At 37.6% G+C, this 14,668-nt stretch overlaps 1 protein-coding gene across 4 annotated transcripts in view; it reads left to right on the top strand.

The window, feature by feature from the left end:
- LOC129725148 (uncharacterized) overlaps positions 1–14,668 on the top strand; it is an 89,546-nt gene extending 74,878 nt beyond the window's left edge. For all 4 annotated transcript variants that reach the window (XR_008728024.1, XM_055680631.1, XM_055680629.1 and 1 more), the window contains one exon: positions 1–14,668. This exon is cut by the window's left edge. The gene's annotated coding sequence lies outside the window, so the exon portion shown is untranslated.

The raw sequence follows: 14,668 nt of genomic DNA, 5'->3' as shown, positions 1-14,668 counted from the left end.
TTTCTGCTTTCGACGGGGTGTTGGAAGGTTTTTAACTGCGAAATCAATTGCTTCTCTTTAATTTACCTGCTTGATAGGATAAAGAGCAGGCAAACTCAATCAAATTTAGCATACTCTGGGCCGAAGAAAATCAAATCAACCAACGCAAACAACGACCATTGACGGCGCAGCTGCTGCCGGGCCCAGAGAGTGCGAATTAAATCTTTCACAAACGCGGTGCCCTTTTTAATTACTACTGATGACGCAGTGCTGCCTAAGGTATGTGCGCACGACGAACCAAGGCAAGAAAAAACGGTGCGGGGGTGATTTTAGCGACCACTTTCACAGTGGGTAAAGGCTGGTCTTCAATTACTTTTCCTGCATTTCCTGGTTAAACAGTTATCACAATTTAAAATCTGATGTAACACCCGAGGTTGTTTCATTTTTGCATTCACAGAATGTACCTCAATGTAAAAAAGTATATATTTGACTAGATCTATCTATTTTTTGTTATTCAACGACACTAGTCAAAATGAAATTATTCCAATGGTAGTTTCATCAAGTGGAAGAATGATATGGACAAATCATCATTTTCTCTTGAAAATAGTCAAAATTGAATCAAACCGGTTGAAAGTCTTCTTTTTTCAATGTTATATGAAAACTATAAAACAAAAAAAAATTAAACGATTTCAGAAGAAAAATATATTTTCATCAATTCGAAGCTTTTTTTCTTGACCAGCTTTTGCACGAAATCGCCCCACTGTGCACAGCCTGTGTACTGCCCGGGTTGTTCGAGTGTTCGAATAATTCATTTTCAGTTTAGCTTCAGTGCAGCGATTAAATGTCGTAACATAAGTTTCACTTTGGCAAAAGAGCCGAATTTAATTTTACAGCCACGCTACGAAATCTCGCCTACGTCATCTTGTAAGAGCGTTCCGCCTTGGCTGACGCCATTTTGTTTTTTTTTATTTCCTTTCTAGTCTTTTTTCCCTCTCGCCGCCAATGCATAATGAAAAATTTTTGCCACGTAATTGAAGGTTATTCAACTTTTCTGGAGGTTTCTCGTGGCGGTGGGTGGCGACCAGTTCCCACTCATCCGGCGTGTGTGTCGCATGTGTGTAATAGTGCGAGTAATGGGTGTCAAAAAAAACTAAAAAAAAAAACTCTTACTACCATCCGCTCACACCTTCAAACATATGTGGCGAACCGCACCGACGCGTACTTCGCTGACGTACACGGCCGCTAAACTGAGGTCGATGGTCATTAGCGCGCTAGAGACAAAATAGTAGAAGGTAATTTACGGACCTAATTTGTTCTCGGGCTAGGCTCGCTGTATGCACTCAGTCTAATGAGATTGCCGAATTTGATAATATTATATACAGTTTGGCGTGCGATAAGAAAGGTTGAAAAATGTACTCGTGAAGGTTTTTCACGCTTTTTTAGCACGAGCTCGGAGACAGTTAGTTAATTACTGAATGTATTTATATTTTTTCGTACCGTTCTACAAGTCTTGAATTAGGTACAAGTATTCGCTACAGGCTTGGTAAGATTAACAATTTATCACGAAAATGTTTCGGTAGCTCTCGACTATGAGGGATATCCACTTTTCCATTTCCATTTTGCTGTTCTAACTTCTAAGAAACAAGCATGCAAAGAAATCCATTTTGAAAGGTATAGGTACTAACGTGCTTTTTGACAAAGTACTGGACCTGTCATACATTTCGGTTGAATGTATTCAGCCTTCTTCCGGCGTAGCTCTTCGTAAATCGTTTATCAAATGTTACGAAATATCCAATGGTTTTGGCATAATTTTGGTGATATATTAAATATGACTATGCTCAAGAAATTTCATTGAAATTTCAAGATTTCCTCAACCAAAATATTTTATCAGGTTTCCATTATTCATTAAGTTTTGAAAACGAAATAAAAAATCAGATAGTTTTGAGACAATCAATGTATGGTGATTCTCAATACAGTTTGTGATTTATAGTTTCAGTTTTTGCAATGATTTGGAATCTGTTTTTTTTTTCCCAAAACTATTGAATTCTCGACAAACAGTTTACCCGTAACGTCATTTAATTAGATTTGTTATGTTTTAGAAATTGTTCTTCAAAGCGTTACTCGCGGGTAAAAAAAATCGTGATTATTTAAGAGTGCAACCTAGCGACATTTTGATGAAGAACATTTTCAGCTCATAACGCTGGAGAGAGATTGTACTTTTGTTTCGAATACTTTAATCGGAATGTAACCATACTGCGTACTACTCAAGATTTTATATATAAAACATTTCTCAAAAAGCGCATTCAGCAGAAGAATTTTTGACGTAGAATTACGCCTTGCGGCAACATTCTCGGATTTGGAATATCGGCAAATTTGATATATCGGAATCATCGAGAGCGTCACGAAAATTCGAATTTCGAATGTTTATAACTCAGTCGGGTTTCAACATTTCTTTCATTCTGGCAGCACTCGAATGGAAAATTAGCTAAACGTCCACAAAAATGCGGAAAATTGGGATTTTATGAAAAACATTACTATTGAAAAATGTAGAGTCTTGTTTTAAAGATTCCGATCCGACCAGTCAGAATTGAAAATAGAGCCAAGTATTTTCGAAACCGGTATGATATAAAAAGTCCAGGAATCGACCCCAGACACCATTCTGTAATCCATGGTTGCAACTGTCTACTCCTGGTAAACTGTATAAAATGACCAAATACCACCTAATGTGGTTATTTTTGGAATAAAAAAATATCTGAGTTGGAAAATCAACTCCAGACGCCATTTTGAAGTTCAAGATGGTTCCTTCAGGTTTCTACAAAAATTTATTCTACCAAAATAATGCTAAAGAAAAAACATACTTTCTGAAAAATATACTAGAAGCGAAAAACCTAGCAAAATTATGATAAAAATCATGAAATATGAGATATTTTATATCTTAAAAAATACAAGTGCTAGGTAGTGAGGAACAGGCATTTCAGCCCAAGCAAAGTAAAGCCTTGGAAGTACAGTCTGCTTCGGAACTCGATCTTCTGTTTTTTATACACAAACTTCGTGCACAGAAAAATTGCGGCGCTAGCAACTACAATCATCAACAGTCTCCCCCGAGCCGAGACTCGAACATACGACGACTAGCTTGTTAGGCCAACATTGTACCTCAAGACCAAAAAATGAGGCAAACATTAGTTTTTAAATTTTTTGGCAGATCAAAGACGATTTCGTTAAAATGAGTTGCATAGTGTTTTAAAAAAGGAGCTCATATTCATCGAATAACTTAAGATAGTCATGAGTTCGTTTAGAAATAAAGTAAAATCGAATAAACATGTGTAAATTGATGTTTTTCTTATATTTATTTTTTTTAAACATCGGGAAAATTTATGAAATATCACCGAGAAACCGGGAAAAAAGCGGGAAATCGAAAATTGATTTTGAGTGGCCACCCCTGATTTTGAGTGGCCACCCTGAATACTGTGGTTGATACTCTGTGTTGGGTGGACGTTGCACATACTGATCCAAACAAAACTATTTTGGACTCATCTGCCCACTAGGGTGGGACAAAAAATAAATGTTAGCTTCCATGCACTTTTCGTGTTCCGATGCTTGTAGAAACAGCTATTCACCCCAAACTGAATGAATGTCTGACGGACGGCTCACCATTGAAATATTCCAGCAACACTGCTACAGCATGCTGTTATTGCAAACTTGCTTAAGTATGAGAAATAATTAGGCGTCGAAATAATTTTCAAAGCGTGATTTTTGCTCATAGTATCTTCGGGGAAGCCTCCAAGATAAATTTAGGCGACATCATTTCTCATCATAAGGTTGAATTTGCAACAGCAGCATGCTGCAGCAGTATTGCTAGTAAAATTCAATGGTGAGCCGTTCGTCAGATATTCAATCAGTCTGGGGTGAATATCTTTTTTCACAAACAAGATAGCTCCTTGCGGTCCTCAGAAGAGTTTTTCCCAGGAAAATTTCCTATAAATATCATGTATTGATATATTTTCAGGAGCCAACTGGACATCTCTATAGATAAAGTTTTGAAAAAGTGGTTTTTCCCATATAAAATCGTATGGAAGCTTTAAAAATCGGGCGCAAATCGGGCGTTTCACCGATCGATATGAAAAGTTACACAGTTGTTATAGGACCCATAAGGAACTCGAAAAGTGCATGGGAGCGAAAAAATAACACCATCGCTTTTTCCCATATAACCGTGTCCCAGTCTACTACCCACACAACACTACGCCATATTTATTGTGGCCAATCGATATGCATTTTAGCACATTTGAGGCGATTCGTAACATGACGTTTTGTCAACAATGGCAGGGTAACGGGGTTATTTTGGTCCTCTATCATACCAATCAATACATCGTTCAATAATGCAAATTATTTGAGAATATCCTAGAAACATACGAAAGTTTCTGCGGAGTACTAAAAACAGATTTTGGACCACCAAGCCTATATTATGACCACATCTCTGTCACGAGCTTCATCCCCATACATTTTGCTTGAAGCCGTTTTCTCTGGCTCTCTGGCTCGATTATGCATTAAAGGGCTGTCAGTGCTTGCGAAACAGCCGAGTAAGCTCCGTCCATGCGAGATCAACTGTTGCTGCAAGTGGTGTGTAGGAATGCAAAAAACGAAGAACGACTGTTTTGTTTTGGACGTTCCATGGATTTTGTGCAGAACATAAATAGTCATGTTCAAACATGTCAATATAGTTAGAAGCACTGCCCTACATTCAATATAGTTAGAAGCACGAAAAAAATCTGTGCAATAATCCATGCGGCACAAAGAACGGAGCTTACACACCAAATTTGACGGCTTGACGTAAATTTTTTTGACATGTAAATTCTTTCGCTGGATTCCAGCAAACATTCATTTACTGTTTTCTGTTCAGCAAACAGTTTTGCAGTTTTCGCAATATTAGGCATCTTAAAATGAAAAAATCGTTCTGATAGCGGTTTTGCAAACAATTCATTGAATGTATCAAATAAAATGCCTTAAATATTTCCTGGTAGGCCAAAATACCCTCGGTGCCCTACCCTCCGAGGATCATGTTTCACAAAATGTCAAAAAAATCACAATAACGAAAATATCTACCACGGAAAAAGGGATTATTGGCTTTCGTCAATCGTCTGACTGACCAGTTCGTGACATTTCAGCAATCGTCCGATCAATTCTTTCAGATGTGCACCGTTTTCGGTCTCGAGATTCAAACTTTTCTGTCCGTTTTAAGGGGTTACTTATCATTTTAACGAAGCATTTCATTGTATTATATACGTGTCTATAGGTTTTATCTTGATTTATAGGCATTATTCATTGCAATGTTAGCCACGACCCATTTTCTGCAATAAGAACAAAACAAACATGTTTCCGAGCTCAGATTTCACTCCTTTTATACACTTACCGATTAGAGAAATAAAACAACTTGTCAAAAATTGAGTTTGATTAATTTCCCATGGGAGGTAATTAGCTTAATAGCAAAAAATTCTACGCCCTTACGGACGGGCTTCCGGCTGTTAATATTCCTCATGGCGGACGAAAACATGCGTGTAGGCATGCTTTTGAGTTCTTTCTTTTTTTTATTTCTCAATTTCTCAGTTTTCGCGTCAAAGTTGTTGGAGTGGATCTAACGCTTCAGATTTGCCCAGAAACTAGTGCCGATGAGACGCAGCTGGAGGACGTTGAGCGAAGTCACCGACTTGGGTACCACATCGATATTTAGCCGCCTCATCTCCTCCAACGAGCGGTGGGCCGACGCCAGATCCGGCCAGAACACCGCGTCTATGGTATTTCTTAATAAATGCTTCGTACTATAAATTTCCTCGATCACGGCATCTTCTTCTCGCTAATTGTCAGCCACAGCAGCCTCTTCTTGGGGAACTTGATGTGTGAAATGAACTTCGCCGTGGAGCTTAACTCTATCGTGGGGGAAGTAAAAGACGAAGTGCCCTGCCAGTCGTTGTCATACAAGGCGAGATATGTCTCGTTGCCCATAAGCGTCACGTCGACTTGATCATCTTATTCAGCCGCATCATTGCCTACAGCTCCGAGACCAGTGGACGGGATTGACGCTTCCTGACATTTATGTGCATGTTCGTCAGGTACTTTTTCACTGTTTTGCACGGTTGCAGCAGCCTCTCGGCTAAGCGCACTCAGTGATGTAACCACTTTTCCGTCGGTCTCCCTCTTATTCTCTGGAACTTTTTGTCGCTCAGGGTCGTCGGGCGTCCGGAAAAGGGATTACTTTCAAAGCTCAGTTTGTTGTCAATAGTGCCAAGATGTTGATACCAGAACGGGCTTATCCATCTCGCAGCGGAATACCGCCATAACTTACTGTCCGCCAGTCCCTACTGCTGATATCGTGGAGTCAGCATTGAATGTGCCTGGTGCTTTTTAGTGCTGAGACTCGCGACACGTTTTCTATGCGAGTACGGAGAGCGCCTTCCTCCAACTGCCGCAATCTGCTGATTCAGATCCCATGGTTGTAAGAACTTATCAAGTTCAAATTCAAATGTTCCTTCTCACGGCGCCCTTTGGTTTGTTTGATTTGGCCCAAATATTGCGATTTGGCAAAGTTGCGTTAATCATGGAGGTATTCATTTTTCCACCTAGTCTAGAATTACTCCAGTTGATTCTGAACTCTTTTCCAACTCGTTTCCAGATTCCCTCCTTCACCCACTCGCGTAGGGGTAGGGACTGGCAACGCAGTCATTGACCTACGAATCAAAAAATGTCCGAGGGTTGAAGGTTGCGGTGAATTTGGTTGAGTGTTCGAGTGCGTGGCTGTTAGCAAATTAAAGTGCGTTCCTCTAGCGGCACCCGCAAACAACCGTTTTGCAGTTTTGATGTTTGATTCCCAGAGCATACCAAAATAAGGACTTCTGGGTGGTATGAATGAGAATTTGATCTCTTGTACCGCTATGAACCCGATAAGTTTATCTTGGAAAAACTTGTTGTTGTAAACAAGAATGTATTCGGTGTTCCTCGAACCGACGTAAATCTTACAAGTGCTGAAATGAATGCATTGGACGATAGAGTCTCCGCTACTTCTTTATGGACCGCTTTTGTGGATGCAAGCATCTGCAGTCGGATTCACAAAGAGGTAGCACCCTAAATGGTTTACAGAGATCCTGTGATTGGACGCGGACGATGGATCTACTCTTGCCCACGGAAGTGCTCCCATATGATGTTGCAATCGCCTGGGCCTTGCACAAGCGGTGAGAAACATTTTTCAGAGAGATTTAGATGCTCGAATGGCTCTTCGTTAACGTCCTTACCACCTTTAATTGCTTCTAGCTCAGCGGGATATGCACCTTGTTGCATGATACAAATGATCGATTTTGCTCCTCCTTCTAATTCTTTAGCAGTGGTCGGTCCAGATTTGTGCTCCGTTGTTATGCCTTTCGCTCTCAACCTTCTCGATTTAGCTTTCAACTTGCTAAGAATTCTGTTGATTACGCAAAGTTGTTGTGAAAGAGGCGTGATACTTGTATTGTGTTACGAGATCCTTCATTGGTTCGGCATTGACCATGGTTACGTTATGGAATATGGTCAAGGATGGAAAAAATCACTCACTCGGAGAATCACTTCTGATTTTTTATCGCATGAAATCGTTTTGTTAATTTTCATTTATCAAAAATGATACGGCTGCTTAGTTACAAAAATGAAAAAGAATCCTTACTGATAATTTCAGGAGAATCAATACTGAGAATTTTCGTTTCCTGAAGACGAAAATCCTCTCACCGATTTTTTTCCAGTCCAATAGTTTTAAGCTGCAATTTTGGCAATAAATTCAACATTGAATCAACGACATAAAATGATGCCATACTCTACAGATTTGTTTCACAATGATATAAAATTGGACTCATGAAGTATAAAATATAGAAAGTATCAAACTAGTCTATCGATAAATCTCTAATGTATTTCTTGGTTGAAACCTCCAAACTTTAAGGCAATTCAAATCTCAATCTTGCATGTACTTCATGTAGGGTAGCGAATGGCTTCGTCAGTGGTTTCCTTCGGCAGGTTTTCTACAGCGATCTTATGTAGGAACTTGCCGAAGAAAACCACTGCCGACGCTGTTCACCATCCAATATTATATGAAAGCTTGCATGTAATATACTTGAATACATGCTTCCTGGAAATCAGTTTGATTCTGTTTGTCTATTTCTAGAAGACAACACCCCCTAGAACATCAAGCTTTCCTTCTTGATTATTTCAAAAAAAGAAAATTATCTTATCGGTTTGCGCGTGTACCTAGTACCTACACGTGTGAAAAAAAAATCGAAAGCGCGAAACGAAACAAACAAATCAAAGTAATCGCGAGTGAAAATTTTCCACCACATATCCTTTTGAAAGTATCGAAAGCGATAGAGAATCAGTTTGGATTACTGATTAATTATCACTTGAACTATTCTTCCCATCCTTGAATATGGTTTACAAATTCATGGGTTCAAAACATCATTATACTTCTTTGATATCTGTATATCTCATACGTTTCGCTTCACTCAATTGATTAGGTTTTGTACTCCTTGGTGTACTCGCTGGCAGCTCTGATCCAGATTCGATGAAAATATTTGTCATCTTTGACATCCTGCTTTTTTACGGAATAGGTTCCCTTTACAAGAGCCCAACATCCTTCGATTGGACGCAGCTGTGGACAGTTGGTGGGAATGGCGGTTTTTGGTACAATTTAACATTGTTGGCTTTGTACCAACCTATCACGGTAGATATTAGCATAGCGACATGTTACCAAATTCGATCAAAAGAAAGGATTAACATCATGGTTCTTCAAGAAAGGTAGCTATCGTTTTCATAGATACTTATGTTGGTAAATTTTCTGATTTTTAGTGCCTGTGATGATGAAAGATGAGTGCTTTCTACCATTGGTAAAATCTGCCTTCCAAACAAGATATTTCTTGCGGAATTTAGCCATCTCTTTTTTGTTCTGAAATAGGGTAAATCATGTGTTTTGGACAGGCTAAGGAGTCATTCAGATCAAATTGTAAATATCTCTATCAAATAAACATAAAAATGGTATCTGAAAGCATGCAAACAATACCACAAGTATCATTAATCAAATGAGCATGACACCCACAATATTATCAGGAGATGTTTCTAATAGAACATAATTTTCGAAAGGAATTTTAAATATATTTTGGACAGGCAAAATATATTGTGGACATTGTCCAAAATATATTTTGGACACCTGAGATATTCTTGCACATATTTCGAACATCTGATATTTTTTCTATATTTTAACGCATTTAATGAAATGTTTTTTACCCTTGAAAGTAGGGAACCATTGATATACAACGTGGACAAGATTTGAATCATTCAAGACCAATACCAATCACACCCGCCTCCTCAACTGTAACCTACCACGCACGAGTGCATACTTATATATAAACTCTGTAAATGTCGTTTGGATTATTTTTTTACCAAACGCTTTTTTGTATACTGACCACCAGTTGATGTGGTGTCTACGTGGTACCTATTAAAAAGCGATTCAGTTTTCAATTTAAAAAAACATGCAGCGGCGTAGTGAGGAGAGTGATATAAGGGTTCGAAATACTCACAGAGCCTCAAAATGTGAGTAGTTTTCTTTGCGTAATCCTCTTTGAGATCATATAACACCAAGGTAACTTCAATCTGATAAAAACGGTAAACAATGAGTTGTCAAAATGAACAAAGCGCTTGTCTGGCAATGTGAAATTTGCCGCTCTTTTTTTTTTGTTTCACAGATCAAAATGATGTCCAAAATATATTTCTTTTCGTTTTTCATTTCATTTTGGACAGTACAAATTTAAGTGTTTTGAATGATTTTCTAAGAGTAGTAAGTAAACAAAAATGTGTGTAATAGAAGTGCGATAAGGCAACTAGTTTGACGGTGTTTCTGTTTTATTCAGATTTATTGCTTCTTGAAATACAGTCGGTTTTCCTCTGTTCCTCTTGATTTTGATTGAAAAATGGAAGTCTTGAGTCAACAAATTTTAAATAATGATTTTTTCTGTAATTCTGAAACATTTTGTCTATATTACCATACAGCCTTGAAAAGGACAGTTCAGATATTGGTTTAGAATACTGGTGTGGAGATTATATGCTTTAATTACGCAATAAAAGCTGATAATTTACCCAGCCCGTCCAAAATATATGCATGTCCAAAATATATTATCTACCCTACACTTCGGTATAATTTTTGGACATTGCAGTGTAATAAGCCAATCCTGAAAGTTGTTTGAAGTCTTCCACGATGTAAATTTTATCGTCCATTACGACGCATGAAAATTTTGTCAAAAATCGCGAGCACGTGTATTTTTCGTCAAATTCTGCTTATCGTCACGGTTAAGGATTTTAAGACTCTGTAAAACTTCGAGATCGGAATGCTTCCTTGATTTCTGAACGAATGCTGGTGACATTCTTACTTTTCGAGCCACAGTCTTGATAGACAGTTTCGACTTTCTCTCCAAAATCTTCACTTTTCTGTTCATAGGAAAATCCGCACGAGCAATGGAAAGTGGAATGTGGAGCTGGCAGGCACGCATCATATACATATTGATTCATATAAAACCTCTAATACCTCCCCCTCGAAGAAGTCAAATGGGTTAGGATTCTTCACTAGAGACGGAATTGGCAAACAACATGGCTGATCTCCGTACAACTTGGATGCATTAGCAGATGATCTTTGAAACTTTTTCGATGTTGGAATACTCACAAAGGAGTAAAAACCTCGCGGTAATGACGGTATGCCTCCTCAAACCATATGTTTTGACATTATATTTTGTCTCCTTATCGGAACAGTCTTCCGACCCTAATTTGTTCTTTATGTTACTATGGTTACGATCGGGCTTCACCGGCGGATTTAAACACTTCATTCTTTTTGATTTCTGCAGGCTTCGTTGTGTCGCATAGTGGCGTTCCTTATTTCAGGAAAAAGACAAGACGCCGGGTAACTCCGAACTACTTCACAATTGTGAAAATGTCACGCGGTTTGAGATTTAGCAAGTGTAATTTTACTAGGGTGAGGGACTAGTTCGTCAGGGTTTTTCTTCGTCCTAATTTTTGCTTCATTCTAATGAGAAATATTTGACGAAGAAAACCCCTGCCGAAGTAGTCTTACACCCTACTAGCTTTTGTATCGTTTCGCACCGCTTACTGCGACGGAACGTAAACAAATGAGGTCAAATATTTATCACAGCAAGGGATTGTCAAAAGGCACACGTAGCTGACAATTAACTGTAAAAATTCTCCTGTAGATGCGAAACATAACTAAAAAAATGATGATACTTATTCTATGGAACACTGTTAAATCGAAAGTCATAAAAACCATATAAGTTTATACCAGATAATCCACATGTTTACGGTTATTTCCAAGATCAAAAAAACATCTCGAATAAGTGTTGACAATCTGACTGATACATCAAACGCTAAGAAAGAATGACACATTAACGACTCAGCACTTCGGAATGAATTCCTCGTGTATAATGCTTTTAGAATCATAAAAACAGATCATCGTTATTTTCATTTTCGATTTCTGCGAACGATAACTTATGGTTTGTTGGAGTACTCTACTCTTTCGGTTAGCTCGAATACTGGATGATTAAAAAAAAAACAGACGGCTAACTATGCATATTGTTATTGTCCACAAAAAAAATATTTATTTATTATTTATCTAAAAGTAACCTTACAACCGGAGACAGTAAAAAAAATTATTGTACTTCCATCGAGCACCCGAGTGGCTCTATGATTTTAATGAGAATTACTTCTGGAATGAGTTTCGCTCGCGGTACTAATCTGCGATCCCCCCCCTATGGTGCCGCAGGAAGCTCTCACTTATGATCTGTTTTCCTGCGCTCGGTACTGTACACAAACAGATATCCCACATGCATGGATTGTCCATTAACAGTTAATTGGCGTTTCACTTCGCGTTAATCCGAAATCTATCTCGAATGAACCGGGAAAGGGGGTTTGTACAAAAAGCGCGCTCACTAGAGTGAAAGGAAAAGGCAACAGTGGTTTCGAAACCACTACCACAACCGGCCGTACGTCTTCAGTGCAACACTTAATTTCTATATGTGCCATGGAACGCAAAAAAAAGAAATCCGAAAAGAAACTCGGTTAGAGGGAATAACTAAACCACGACTTGGTAGGAAATGCGATACGAAACCGCATGTTGGAAGGTAATTGTATAATAATTTACTAGTTTTTTTTCAGTTCTGAAAACCGATCGATTCCAAAACGGAAAGAGAGCTTCAAGGTTAGAAGTTTAATTCACTAAAATCCAACAAAAAATAATAATCAAAACCCAACATTGTTATAGTTAGTAGGAAAGCAAACAAGAAGAATATTTCATTACGACAACAACAACAAAAAACAAACTAGTCTCATTGATTGTAAATACTTCAATTCATATAGTTACAAGGTAGACAACCTAAATTATTATCAGATTACGTCGAAAAAAAAAATTAGGCAAAAGTTTAGCTGATCAAGGCATAATAAATTAAGGCAAATAAAACTGCGAATCAAATTTTAGGACAAAACTACAACAGAGAGAGAGAGAGAGAGAGAGAGAGAGAGAGAGAAATTACTTAGGGTGCATCTGTCACACGTACTATACTGCAAGATTGATGAGACCAAAAATTCTTTACAAGTTTCTTCACTTTCCCGCAAATCCAATTGTACATAGGAAAAGAACTGTTTTTAATTTCAACCTTAATTTATTATTGTTTCATGTTTTATAGTTTAACTGTTACTGTTCGTGGTGGTATTTAATGAATAAAAAGAAGCATAAGAAGGTTCTCCCCGCCTCCCAAAATGCAATACAACTAGCAATAAATCTGCAATAGTGGGAGCTGAAATCTATCTGCTTTGTTCGGGCAGATTCCGCGCAAAAAAAGGTTTAAAAAAGTTTACTGTTTTTTTTTCTATAGCGAGTATTCACATAATTGCAACACCACTGGAATTCGATTTCCGCTAGCTGCCGGTGGGACATTTCAGTACGGTGACACGTTTCGTTCCACCTGTGGATTGATTGTACAACACAGCAACGAAACCTTCGCCGACGAAATTGTTCTACTAAAAATGCGGCCGACAAAGAGTAAGAGAGAGGAAATTAAATTCTTCACATGTATAACTCAGTACTGTACAACCCACAGGCGTGCGGCGTAGCAAAACTCGCATGGAATACAACTTTTATTTGTTTTTCGTAACACAGAGCTCGGAATAATATTGGAGAATTGATAATCCGCACCACATTCGAACGCGTTCGTAATTATAACGCAATAACAGAACATGATTAAAACATACACACAACAAAAAAAAAAGAAAAGATGTCGAAAATGTTTTTAGTGAAATTGATTGTAGTTAATGGGAATTTTTTGATAAGAAAATAACAAAACTAGACTTAGAGCAAAATAACAGAAAATAATGAAAACTTCTTTTTTTTTAATTTTTGACGAACTGTGATGTAAAAACATATTTATTTATATTAAAAAAACGTACACTATATATTCTAATCCATCAAAGAAAAACATACAATAAATGGACATGAAGAAAAATAGGAATTACACTGTGTAAACCTATGTACTATTAGACGTAATTGTATATCATGTATAACCTACGAAACCTGATGTAAATATTCTCTTTAACGGAAAAAATATATTATGTTAGTAACAAGCATTGTAATAATTTGTGTACAGCATGTTTTTAATTTTACTGAATCCAAGTTATGTGGCAAAATGGGGGAAAACGAACGAATGAAGAAGCAGCATTTTGTTTTGCGTTTTTCGTTTTCACATTACCGAAGGAGAGACAATAGGCAGGCTTCCTTTCAACCGAAACAGTTGAGTCCTCACTACTAAAACTAAAAAAAATGAATATGGAAACCGGAAGGAAACACGATTGACTATGCGAAACGATATCTATGCGCGCAATGTTTTATGTTATTTAATCTAGGCTGATAGAAGCAGCAGTAACACGATAGGAATAACAACCACAACTACATTAATGTCCCTGAACCACTGAAATAGCTGAAATATTTTAAAAGAAAATATTATATGTTCATCGTACATACAAGATACGCAACTGAATGTGTATAGATTGAACGCTAAGAGAACACATTTTAGGATCGTAAAACCACGCTGTTTTCACTGAATTTGACTAAATGTGCTAGTATTGGAGTCGTCATACCTTTCAGAGCAGCAGCAGTCATTTAATGGCAGTGTTGAAAGCTATCAGCCCGAGAGAGTACTTTTGCAATAGTTATGAACTAGAAAAAAAAAACAATTATCTCTAATACAATGTGTAAAATGAAGGTACGAAGCGAAACCATGCCCTATTCCTTCTCTCATCTATGCATCGTGGCATACAACAGTCCAGCAAACTATAATCAAAGTATGAAAGAAAAAAAAAACTAAGCGATTGACTGCAGAGCAGTGCCAGCTGGAATCGGAATGTAAGAACTCATACAATAATGACATTGAAAAGAAAAAGCTACTGAAAATTACTTGCAAACGAGGAAATGCAAAACCAATAATTATAGTACTACCGTAACAGCAAAATCTCTACCCCTAGTGGACTAAAGAAAAAAAATAAGCTGAAAACTATATCATGAAGTGGGACAGCATCGTAAACAAAATATTTAAAAATAAAAAGGTAAACAAAATATAGTTCTTTCAGATAAAATTTA

This window comes from Wyeomyia smithii, chromosome 2 (genome assembly GCF_029784165.1).
Source record: "Wyeomyia smithii strain HCP4-BCI-WySm-NY-G18 chromosome 2, ASM2978416v1, whole genome shotgun sequence".
NCBI classification, from domain to species: domain Eukaryota; kingdom Metazoa; phylum Arthropoda; class Insecta; order Diptera; family Culicidae; genus Wyeomyia; species Wyeomyia smithii.
This window is presented reverse-complemented; position numbering and strand designations above follow the sequence as displayed.